This window comes from Callospermophilus lateralis, chromosome 18 (assembly GCF_048772815.1).
Source record: "Callospermophilus lateralis isolate mCalLat2 chromosome 18, mCalLat2.hap1, whole genome shotgun sequence".
Classification (NCBI taxonomy): Eukaryota; Metazoa; Chordata; class Mammalia; order Rodentia; family Sciuridae; genus Callospermophilus; species Callospermophilus lateralis.
In genome coordinates this window covers 56,291,795-56,301,396 of record NC_135322.1, presented here as the reverse complement: position 1 = coordinate 56,301,396, position 9,602 = coordinate 56,291,795, and the positions used below count along the sequence as shown (strand labels likewise).

The 9,602-nt window shown below is 35.2% G+C and overlaps 1 pseudogene; it reads right to left on the bottom strand.

The window, feature by feature from the left end:
* Positions 1-2,220: 2,220 nt before the first annotated feature.
* On the bottom strand, positions 2,221-2,904 carry LOC143383252 (large ribosomal subunit protein uL30 pseudogene; annotated as a pseudogene).
* Positions 2,905-9,602: the final 6,698 nt, after the last annotated feature.

Sequence of the window (9,602 nt, the reverse complement as noted above, 5' to 3'; positions counted from 1 at the left end):
TACAGTCCTATTTGGTTTCTTAATGAAGTAAAAATAAAATCCAATATATAAATGTTATGACATTTAGGGATATCTAATTCATGTTCTCATCCTGTGATTGATTTTCCTTGATGAAGAATTAGAGTGGGTTAGGGCCTTTAAAACCAAACATATTCTAAGCCTCTGAACATATCAGTTTCCAAATAATTGTATTTTATTTTTCTTCAAAGCCATTCAAGTACAACATTTTATAACTCCTGTGAGGCCATCTTTTTGAACACAGGTATCTTCATGAAAATGCAATCAGTGTAATTCATCATGTACTTGAATTTGAAAAAGACAAACTCAAATTGCACTTTAACTCTGAAAACAACCACACTGACTCTTACTTATCTCAAAAATATTTTTCTGTCACCTCATTGTGTTTATGCTAGTTGTGTGAATAGATAGTGGAAAATGAGACAGCAAATATAATAAATAAATTTTCTTCAGCAAATTCTGAAATTTAACACACTTTTAGACAGTGAATGTTACCATTTTAGTTTAAGCAATCACAGATTAGTTTATATGGTCTAGTTAGGGGTGGGGCAAGATGACAGAATAGAACTCACTAGTGATCATCTTCCAGAAAAACATCAATTTGGACAAATATCCACAGATGAAAACACCTTTGCAAAAGCTAAGGGCACTAGGTGAGAGATCATAATGGATGGATGTAACATGGAAATAAGAGAAGGTGTGTTGAAGAGGATAGGAAGAAGTCATACATTATTCACATCAGCATTTCCCAACCCTAGCACCAGGCTCACCACAGTAAAACCCAGCATCAGGCAAACCTATAGCCCCAGATGTCAGGATAGCACCTGTGGATTGAGCCTCTACACCCATTCTGGTGCCAAGCCACACCCCCAAAGCCTCACAATTTAGGTCTAAGCTGCAGACTCTGATCCACAGCACTGCAGTGCCAACTTCAGAAGCTCCAGACGCCAAATACCCCCACTGCCTGCCCTCAGCAGCCCCAAACTACAGGAATACAACACTACCAGGCTATCCAGGATCCCCAAGCTGTGCTCCTTCCTGACCACTAACTTGGCATTAGTGGCCCCAGGCATTCAATCCCCCCCACCAGCACCAGTCAATTCCACTGATCCTGGGCTTCAGGCCTACCACAGAATCATCCCTGGTTGCCCTAGTTCTCTGACCTGCCCCAGTGCTAGGCCAGCTCCTTAGGACAAGTTTGGGGCCAGTATCCAAGGATACCAGTTCCAGGTCTACCCAGAAGATCTAATTAACAGACCCCACCCAAGTGGATCCAGGCTCCATGCCAAGCCAATCCAAGAATGTCAGCAGCAAGACCAACTGTGAACCATGAGAGATACCCCACCTAGGCTCTGGATGGGCTATTGAAGACTTTTCCCAAGCAAAGTTAGTCTAGAAAGACTTAGTGTTTCTTCAAATGTGCAGACACTAATAAATGGCGGCAAGGTTCAAGAAGAATGAGAGAAACATGACACTAAAGAGAGAAAGTGCCAATGACTAGACTCTAAAGAAATGAATGTGCATGAACTGCCTGACAAATAATTTTAAATTGCCGTTTTTAAATTGCTGTTTCAAGGAAGCCAAAAAACATCAAGAAAAAAACAGGGAAACTATCCAATGAAATACAGAAAACAATAAATGACCAGAATGAGAAATTTAACAGATAGTGATTTTTAAAAATAAAACAAAGTCTGGAAATGAAAAGTATAATGAACAAAATGAAAAACGCAATAGAAAGTATCTATAGCAGAATTGATGAAGCAGAAGGATCTCTAAATTTAATTACAGGTTATTTAAAGGTATGCAATCAGAGAAAAACACAAAATTGAAAAGGAATGAAGAAAGTTCACAGGACTTGTGGGACAACACCACCAAAGCAATTTTTTAAATCATCTCATTTAAAAAAAAATAGACAAAGTACACAAAACTTAAATAAGTAATAACAGAAAACATTTCAAACTTGGATAAAATATGCGTCCAGGTACAAGAAGATCAAAGTTTTCAGATCAAATTAAACCCAAACAAGATTACATCAAGATATACTATAATCAAATTCTCAAAGCCAAATACAAAAAGGATCCAAAAAGCGGCAAAAGAAATTAAGCAAATAGCATGATGGAGTTTTTCGGGGTTTTTTGTTTTGTTTTTTAAGAGCAGGTATTTATTAACTGACCAGCTTACAAAAATACCATGGAATTTACCTTAGTAAATTCCTTCTACAAAATGGATCATCTTTTCCTTCATCTCACGGAGAAGATAATTTGAAGGGCCACAGGAAGTTATTCACTTCTTTGAAGTGTTTTCCAACATTGTAGATCTCATGAATCAGATCCTCCATGCAGATGATGCTTTATTTACCAAGAGATCAAGCAATCAAAGTGTTATATAACAAGGCAATTTGTTTTTTTTATTGATTTTGCCATATCCACATTTGTTGATTGGTTAATTCACTACCTTCAGTGTTTGGGGGGATGCAATACATGGTTTACATGGTTCCACAATCACTGGCATGTTAATTGAAAATTTGAGTTTAACAAAAGTTCCAATGAAGATCTGGTGAAGGGAAAGAAGCCGTAAATAATTACAGATCTCTGGGCTCACACCACTGATACCGCTGATCCTGATGACAAATGCCAATTTGGGTTTTGCAAGCACATGGAAGTTGCCAGTTTTTCTTGCCATCCTAGCCATGCAAATCTCAGTTCTACACATCTGTCTATATTTCTTGTGATAGTGCTTGATTTTTTCATAGATAAACTCAATCCTTGCCTTCAGAAGCATCTTTTGGGCAAACTTCATTCTCAGGCACTTTCACTTCAGGTCCATGAAATTCCTTCACTTTCTCATAAGGCTTTCTAGCACAGCAAGAACCTTTTTTCTTCTTTTCAATATTCTTCATGGTTCCAGTTAGAAAAGATCTATAATGAAGTTTTAATACAACAAGCAGAAAATTTCTTGGCAGAAGAGAAATATTTTTGAGATAAGTAAGAGTCTTTCACTTTCACAGCCTGAAAGTGAAAGAATAGAAAAGACATCCTATGAAAATGGAAACCAAAAGAGCAGAAATGATTTTTCTTGCATCATAGAAAATAAAGTTTAAGTTAAAAATTATAGAAACAGACAAAGACGATCAGTATATAATGATAAAAGGGTCATTTCATCAAGTGGATCTAATTATGGTATATATAGAAGTGCCCAACATTAGAGCACCTAAGTATATATAAAATGAACTTTAATAAATTTGAAGGAAAAAAAATAGATGAAAATACAAAATAGCAGAGGACTTCAATACCCCTCTTTCAGCAATGGACATAAAATAAAAAAGGAATCATCATCTTAAACTTGTTTTTGACCCAATGGTCCTAATGGACACATATCCAACTTCTCACCAAATAGTAGCAGAACACAAAATTCTTCTCTATTGCTCATGGAATATTCTCCAGAATTGATCACAAGGTAGATCCCAAAATAAGCATTAGACTGAAATCAGAGTAAGTGCCTGTTCTGATTACAATGATATAAAACTAGAAACAAATTGGTGGCAGAATATCAGAAAATTCTCAAATATGTGGAACTCGAACAAAGTGCTTCTAAATAAATAAGAGGTCAAAGAAGAATTCTAAAGGGAAATTTTTTTGTTTTATTGTATGTATTTATTGGAACATTTTATAAAAATGAATACTACAAAGCTCAAGAGGTTGATTTACAGAATGAAATTGTCAGATTTACATTCAAGAATTCCAAGAATACTAGGCAGTCTTTTAAATTGTAAGAAGAGGCATATCTGATGATTGATATCAATATGGATCACAAGGCTCCCCAAAATCATCAGAGCCCAGAAAAGAGAGTCGACAAGGATTAGAGTGATAACCACATCTGGGGATTATCATGGAATCATCTTCTTCTTACAGACTCAGAATTATAACTCATGCCACTGAATTTTTAATCACTAAGCACACTAAAGTCTTCAAATACCAAATTCAGAAACACTGTAGTAGGACCACATGTGCCTGTCTTGATAATTCCCTAAAGGGAAATTTTAAAGTATGAGACACAAGAGAAAGAGAGAAACACAACAAACCAAAATTGATGATATAACTGGAAAATAAGTTCTAAGAGGGAAGTATGTAATGAGAAATGCCTACATTAAGAAAAAAGAATTATCTCAAACTAACATTACCCAAAAAACTAGAAGAACAACTAATACCAGAGTTAGTAGAAGGGGTTAATATCCAAAACATACAAGGAATCAAACTACTCAATAGCAAGAAAACCAGATTCAAAAATGGACAAAGGATCTGAACAGACATTTCTCAAAAAGACAAAATTATCAACATGTATATTAAGAAATTTTCAGCTTCTTTAATCATAAGGGAAATGCAAATCAAAACCACAATGAGATATAAATTCACACCTGATTATGGCTGTTATCAAAAAGATGGAAGAAAACAAGTGTTGGTAAAGATGTGGAGAAAAGGAAACCCTTATGTGCTATTGGTGGGAGGGTGAATTAGTACAGTCATCACAGGAAACAGCGTGGAGGCTTCTCAAAAAATTTTAAATAGGGATATAGAGGTTAATGAAGTTATATAAGTACATAGGAGGAATCAATTCTGGTGATCGACTGCATGGGGTGACTACAGTTAATAATAATATTGTGTTGAATATTTCAAAATAGGTGGTAGAGAGGATCTTGAACATTCTCACCACAAAGAAACAAAAAATATACAAATATATGCCTCATGTCCTAATTCTATCCCATCATATGGATGTGGGATAATAATTAGATATTGAATCAGACTTCCATAAGTGAAATGTTCATTATTAACAGAGGCATAATCCTATATTGAGAAACAATGCCAATGAAAGAAATAGCCAAGGTAAGATTACTGATCCAAAACAATATATGATTTTTGCAAACACAGCCATTAGAGGCACTCCATTTTACTCAGGAATGTTAATAAACATCATCAGTCTTTTATCAATAGAATTATCAATTTAGGCATACATTAGAGAATTTGCTAGAAGTTCCTCTTCCCCCTGGACATTAACCAGGCAAAGTCTGACTATTCTGTTTCTAGTTTATGCTGGAAATATAAATTAGGTCTGATTGAATAACACTAAATTGGAAAGCATAGTTTATAGCTTTCAAAATCATATTTAGCCTTCTTAATGTGTCCCTAGAGCAAATTTCCTTCAGGGCATATTAAATTTATATGACATTATATAATGGCTTGTGAATTGAAAGCAACACATATTAATAATGGAGAAAAAAACTAGACATAATATTGAAATCAAGTTACATGAGATCTGTTTCTTTTATTTTTAGTTTCATTTTTCATTGATTCACAGGATACTGAAATTAGTTTAGTGCTTATAGACCAACTGCCTATGTTTATTTGAAAACCTGTTCTTCAAAATGGAAACTCTTATTGGAGTTTGTTTCTCGGTCTTTTTAGTTTTTCCTTCATGCCAACCCAATGCCTAATAACTACAATTCATCCAAAGATTGACAAGCAAAGCCCATTCATGTGTTTCTGCGTGAACACCAAACATTAGATTCAGAATCATAATTATTTATATGCTTTTCCACTTCAACCATCCTGGCCATGTGCAATAAGGTGTGGGAAATATCACTGTGCATGACACCTGCGGTCACTAGGAATGTCATCTTTCTAAACTTTGGTGTAGGGTTGGGGGGTGACAATGGGAAAAGGGATCCAGGAACTAGTGGAAAGGGAAAGGAAGCAGACAAAGAAAAACTCCAGGGCCCCAATCTGAAACTCCAAAATTCCCCTTCAGGCATATGTTGGGTTGCAGATGAGGGTTCATTAGGAAATGAAAGGTTCTAGAGATGTAAAAATTTGCAAAACATGGTTTTAAGTAGCAAAAGATAAAATGAGAAGAAATTCACTTTTACCCTATTTGTCCTTTTTTTTTTTTCTTTTTTTTTTTTTTAAATGGTGCTTAGTATCAAACCCAGTGCCTCACACATGGTAGGTAAGTGCTCTGCCACCGAGCTACAACCCCAGGCCCATGAAAGAACTTTTTAAGATGCAGGCAATTCTTTTTGTTTCATTTTTTACAGTGAAGAGGAAATTACTATCATCTAATTTTGCTATGAGAAAATTGTGCCTCAAATACATTAATTAGTTTGGCCAAAAATCACATGGATTATAATAAAATCAGTTGTTTGATGAACAAGCCAGTTTTTACACTGATCAATTCTGTTTTACAGCTTTTCTATACATGACCCTGTTTTAACTATAATTTAATATATTTTTCTAATTTTTTTTCCCACTGAATCACTCCAAATCAGTCATCACTTTGGAAGAAAATCCCATCTATTTTTCAAATGCCATGTTTTAATCAAGTGTTTACTCTACATGAAAGAACTAGAATTTAAATTTTGAAAGCATAAGCTAAATAACTCCTAATAGTTTAACAGCATGGTTTTACTGAAATAGCAAGTCAAATTTTTGTTACTATGTCTATGTATTTTATGTATTTGAAAAAAAAAACACATCTCAGTGGAAATTATGTACTGCACATTATTGCATTTTTCAAGAGTATTCTACCTGTTAGAGTCATCTTTTACATTCTTGAATGTTTGCATTCAAAGGTATAATAAAATGCTCAGGAGTTTGGGGCTGTGTTTACCCATTTTCCTGTAAAAGGATAATGCTCGTGGTGAAGAGCAATGTTAATGAAAGGTATTAGCCTATCTTTGTTTTTATAGTATCTTTGTTTATTTTTATGTGATGCCAGGGATTGAACCCAGTGCCTCACATGTGCAAGGCAAACACTCTACCACTAAGCTACAGCCCCAGCTCTAGCCTATCATTTATAATCGTACTTTTTACCTCTATTTTGATCAGAGGCAGCATGTTTAGTGAGAGAACCATCCTATCATGTGCCAAACAGTGCTCAAATGCCAAACCTTCTCAACTTGATATCAATATATCCAACCAACTTCCTTATTCTCCTATATACTAAAAGGCTTCATTTAAAATTGAGCTGTACATCCTCAAGTATGCTTCCAATTTCATCATTTTAGCATTAATAAAATTTAACCAGGCAATGTGATGCTGTAACTAGAAGCTTGGAACTTTGAGTGGCATGCACCCCACACCAGGAAGACTGAGTACCAATAAATGCTGTTGCCACTTTTTCTAACAGGTCTCTATGTCTCACAGATGTCAACTATGTGTTCATGTCATACATACACGAATATATTTCCTTGGAACACCATATATGATGAACGTTTTTATCCCACAAGGCATTTAACAATGGGAAGAAGTTGCAACCCAATGTATAATTTTAAATAAATAAGAAAGCAATATTCTAATTCGAGTTATACAATGTGTCCACAGAAACATTTTACTAAACTTCCCAGAGAAACCCTGCTCAGAAAAGGAAATAGAGAGTGACTATATTCTCATTTGAATTTAAAATCAAATCTCATTACCTCAAATGCTCAATTCTCAGACTTGTAAAATAAAGGAAATTAGTAGCAGGAAATGCATTGAGTCATTTGGGTTCCAGTGCTTTGGTCCCCCGCCCCGTCATGAAAAGTAGAAGGCAAGAGGGCGTGGAGCACAGTACATGGTAGTGGAGTTGGTTCTTATTCTAGAACAACTCATCTTAAATAAACAAACTCACTGCGAAGCCAGGGAATGCATCTGTCTCTAGCAGGAAATTGATTATTTTTAAGTAAAAGAAACTCAGGTATTTGTTTCACTGAAATAAATTTACGTAAGACACAACAGTATTTTACAGTTTAGCTATTTTTCTAAGAAAGTTGATTATTTTCTTTAGGCTGCATGAAAACGAACGGTTGAATGTAAAAATAAACATTGCTGAAGTCTCTGAGACAAGTACCATGATACCACAATTTGTCATTTTATTTCATGTTTTATAGCCATGCATGCAGTTTTGCCATAAAAATTCTTACACAAATTAAATTTGTATGAATAAATTATGCAGAGACATAACCCTTAGAATTTAATAAGCTCCTGCATTTTTCCCCCTCTTGGACAAATTAGAGAATCACTTCTGCTTCGACTTATCTCCACTGCCCTATTATCTGATAATGCTCAACTCTTGAATAAAATTTGAAGTGACAGAAACATAAAGGATATAATACAACAAACAATAGTCAGGCGAATCTTAAACTTCCTTTACCAAATTGCTATGCAATCAAGGATAGGATCTTTCTTTGTTCTGCTACTTGTTGAATAATGATACAGACATGTATCTTTACAATACCAGGATTAGAAAAGAGGGGGAAGGCACCTTCTCAAATCAATTTTACATTAAAGCAAAGAATTTTGAAAGCATTGCTTTCCCTTGCAATCTCAAACAGGCACCAACAAAAGCACTACTTTGTAGTGGGGGGGGCAGGTATTTTAAGGGGGAAAAAATAGCTTTTTCAGAGGCTGTTTATTGCTTTAAATGTTGTTTAAAAGCTTTTTTAAAAGGAGCTTTTTTCTTTTCCTTAGACATCAACAGGAGATAATTGCCTTAACATGCTTTTAAATCATCCTATTTAAGACACAAAGTAGCATCAAAAACCTGTGCTTAGAAAACTTTTTACTTAACAGGATCATGTCGGAGTAGATCTGGGGTCGGCCACAGACCCTCTCTGCAAATAACGACACTTTGAATTTTCTTCAAGGATTTTTTTTTTTTTTTTTTGTTATACCGTAAGGCGGGCTTTTGACATTTGCACATCTAATTTCAACATGTCCATAGGTGCATGTAAACACAACAATCTGGACTCAGACAATTCTATCATTCCCGAAAAAGTTGCCATGACATCCTTTTGTAGTCACAGTCTCCCTCTCCTCCCACCTTGGCAACCACGGATCCCTTCAACACCAGACTTTTGTACCTGTGAGAACCTCATGCGCAGAGTAGCCTGCTGTGTCTCTGACTGGGGAGATGGTTCCCTTGAGAGCAGACATGTGGCCCGGGACTTTTTCTGTACAAAATATTAACTGAGGCAATTAAATCTGCTGAGAAACACGAGCGCAACTCAGTGTTCTTTATGTGAAGTAGCTTGCACTTCTCTGAAGTGTATACTGAGGCCTGGGAAAATCAGAATGTGTGAGGATCACTTACAGAGAAGGAATATTCTAACTCTTCAACAACTGTGGATTATGGTACCAAGATGATGAGCCCCAAACCTTTTTCTCTTGAACGTCTACTACATTATTAAATAGAATAAACTCATGGGTTTTATCACTCTCCCTCCCCCAACCCCCAACAAAGTGAACCTAGTCCTCTTCAGCAAGCCAGGACATATTATAGTGTCATATGGATGTTTAAAAAAAAAAAAAAAAAAACAAGCAGCTTCATCTTAAAGTTGAGACCTAAATTTCCATCTCATTTAAGTATAATTGATTCTAGGGTTTATTAATTTTATACTTCATTATAAAAAAGCTTAAGAAATGACATAAACCTAATTTAGGAAAACTTACCAACTATTTTTAATATGGTGAAGAAGCTATTCAGGTCAGTTTAATAGTATTTTATGAGTGAAAGTAAAAATGTTTTGGAGTCTGTTTTAAACACGTTTCCAA